Here is a 3586-nt window from a genome sequence, read left to right as displayed (position 1 = left end):
GGGGGAAACTTGGCGCTTGGTCGTCCCCTGCTCACCAGTTTGCTTCGACCTTTTCTTCTGGAGCGGAACCTCGGGCAAGACGTTCTGAGGTTCATCCGCCAGGGCCAAGTTATGAGAGGGCCCGTCAGTCGGATCAGGTGGAGCAGAAGAGCGAGCAACTTCGGTACCTTGATTCGTGACGTTCCCCTCCAAAGATGGTCGCTTCTTCTTCTTTCTCTTCTTCGTCGACGGTTCCGCAGCCTCCGAACGATCGCCTTCTTCTGGAAGAGTCTCGAGATCATCATTAACAGACGGCTCATCACGAGACCTCTCCTTGCTCTTCTTCTTAGAAGCAGCGGCAGCAACACCAGGCGAGGATTCGCGATGGTCAAGACTCGCGAGGGTCGTGTCATTAGCCACTAACTCATCAGAAGGTACCGACGGCTCAGCATTTGACAAGCCAAGCTCTGCTGCCATCATAGCACTCAGATCCGGAAGGCCCCTCATCCTCCTTGCTGCGTTGATCTTCTTCTGCTCTTCCTTAGTGAACAGAGAGATCCGTCTCTTGGTCTTATTAGCCGAGGGAAGGTAACTCGAATCGCAATCCCCTGCAAAGGATATACAGAGAGAAAAAACTCATTTACCAAGGAAAGAGTAAAAGTCCATGATGGAACAAGGAAAAGAATGGGTTTACTCCTGGAAATACGATCGATCGAACGGCGGACTCTTTCCCAAGAAACTCTTCCGGATATTCACGAGAAGTCGGATGGTCAGCTGCAAAAAAAAAAGACAACGAAAATAAAAGGTAGTCAGTATACGAAGAAATGATACAGGTTAACGAAGGTTTTCTACCAAGCAAAGTGTTCCATAAAACACGGTAGTCATCGTCTGGAGGATCCTCGAAGGCATAATCATCACATTTAATGAAGAAATAAGACCTCTGCCAATCGAGCGTCTTATTAGGATGCCCCCTATCACGTTGTAGCTCGGTCGCATTTTTATCGATAGAAGGCCATCATCCAACAAACTGACGGACGTCAATTCTTCGAAGGCGCGAACGCTCAGCGAGACATCGATCTCGGCAGCCATAACCATCAAAGCAACCGCAATACGCCATGAACCTTTCAAAAACTGACTTATCACTGCGTCTCGGCGCCTCGCATATGCTGTGACTAGTGGAGGAATTGGGAACCAAAGATTTGTATCGTCTCGAAAAAGGATTCGTAGACGCATTGATACCCGACTAGCGGTGACCAAGGCCTTTGGCTTGCCGAGGGAGTCAAGAAGGTCAGCCCTAATCCACAACGTTCCCTCAGGAGCCTCTTCACGCTGTTAGGAGTTGACTGTGTCTTCATGACATTCTCCCAAGCCTGACCATTCACATCTGGAGAGCGCAGGAACTCGGGAGCTATTGCCGGCAGTTCCTCGAAGATCTCTCCAGGGTAGTAGCACGTCGGCATATAGTTAGCTGGAAGGACCCCATCTCTCGCACCACCAGAACCGTCTCTCTCGCAGGCCTGTGGCTCGGCTGGGTTTCCCCTTACTTCTTGCCGGTATGAACGCGCAGACTCGGAGACTAGGATCCTTTGAGATAGATCTAGACTCCCCGTGTCCATCATCGCGTCGTGATGAACCCGTTCGAATTCTTCGAGCGAAACCTCGCTCGCGTCTCTCGAGGGACGAGATACAGTCGCGGTCTCTTTTTCTTTCTGTTTACTAGATAACCTCCCACCAGACGACATATCGCTATCTATGTTACAACAACAACTTGGAGAGAGAAGCGGAGAGGAAGGGAGAGAATATACCTAGATAGCGCGGAGAAGAATAGAGAGAATGAGAGGCGGGCAAGTATTTATAGGGGAGGGATGGGGTGCTTCCCCGAGGCGTCATCATTTGATCTACATGGGCCTACGTGGGTCTAGGAACAGTATTTAGCCGCTGAAGAAATCGAAACGTCTTTTCGACTTCCCGTGATAACCGGCTTCAACTCCGAGTCAAACCAATGGTTGGGGAAGAATCGAATCTAACCAGACCAAAACCGGTTTGGTTAAGATTTGATTAAACCGCCCGACAAAGCAAAAATACTTAACGGTGCCTCGCGATGCCCGATCTGACGATGTGCCTTCAAGACGACCCATCTGTTCTTCCAAACCATTAACCTTCTAAATTCATCAAGTTCAACAGGACGTTCATCTCGATGAACTGGGGGGACTTACTGTAGAGGGTGAATTCGACCATCCCTCAAGGCCTGAAGAACAGACGGCCCGGCCCACGTAGGACGGAACAATGGCTCGGCGTGGTGGCTCAAAGCTCGTGTCTCTCGACGTAACATGGGAGAGCTTTTGGTCGATTCCTCGGCTAAGCGTCCCCGACTAAACGGCTCCCCGAGACAGCATGGGCTTCTCGGCCCAGCGAGTTAGAAGCCCACGAAGACGATGCAAACTAGGTCATGGGAGAGCGCGAGGTTAGCTATACAAGGTGAGGGAGAAGTAACGTAAGAGGGATCCGAAATCACTGATACACACTTGGCGGCTAGATTAGGGTTTTACCTTTGTTATCTCGCCTTGCTGTATCTCTCCGGCAAAGCCTTCGAGGCTCCGGTACATTTCCTTTCACGCATTTCCTTACCTTGTAACCGACAAAACGTTATTCCGACCATTAATAAGACGTTTTTGCTTAAACTCACTTCTAAAACCGAACGTTCTCTCGTTCTATACCGTTTTCCGATCAAACATAACTGAAATCATTTGTGATAATCCCTTGTTTTATAACTAGCTTTTCCATTTCTAGGTTTTGGCGGTTCAATAAAGCAGCATCAATCACAATTTGAAGCATTAAAACACTAAGATATTTTCCGATAAAGAAAAAGAAAAGCAGCCAACATGACACATACAACTGAACTGATGATCTTTCCTTAAGAGAAGATAAAAAACAGATAACAAGAGTTAAATCTCTCCAACTGACCTCATTCACTTGAGCGCTGCTTGAAAATTGGAGAGTTCCTTTTGATTCGTTGATATGATGCTACACACATGACCATGGAGCTTTGATAAGTCAGTTGACTAATCTGCTCTCCAGATATTAATAAAAGCCAGTAAAAATGAAAAACCTGACAATATCAACAACTTATTTTACCTCGTTTGGTGCGTTAGTGTATGTAATGTAACTCTTCTCATTACAACAAAGCGCAAGACGAAGAATTCGAGTCAGTTTACTATCTTTATATGATATATGTGGTCTATAATAAAAAAAATGTCAGAAGTGAGCTGAGTTGTATCGTTGTTACATGTAGGCGTAGCCAAATAAAGGATAAAAAGGATACCTTAGTATTTAATTTTCACTTAGTTTATTGATGATATTACATTGAATCACTACTCTCTTATTAATATAACTAGATTTTTTAAAGATATTATATGTATTTCTCAATTCTAAAAAAATAATGTATAATATTGTATTACATTATTTAAAGAATATAAAATAAGACAACATGACATAAATATATTTTTTAAATTTTCTTTGTGGAAATCATTATGTTGTTTGATTGTTGTACTTGATTCACATATTTGCATAGATATTTGTGATAGATGAATAACTATATTTTTATTAT

Source organism: Brassica oleracea, chromosome C6 (assembly GCF_000695525.1).
Source record: "Brassica oleracea var. oleracea cultivar TO1000 chromosome C6, BOL, whole genome shotgun sequence".
In the NCBI taxonomy this organism is placed as follows: Eukaryota; Viridiplantae; Streptophyta; class Magnoliopsida; order Brassicales; family Brassicaceae; genus Brassica; species Brassica oleracea.
The sequence above is the reverse complement of the archived record's forward strand: the minus strand, read 5'-3'. Positions refer to the sequence as shown.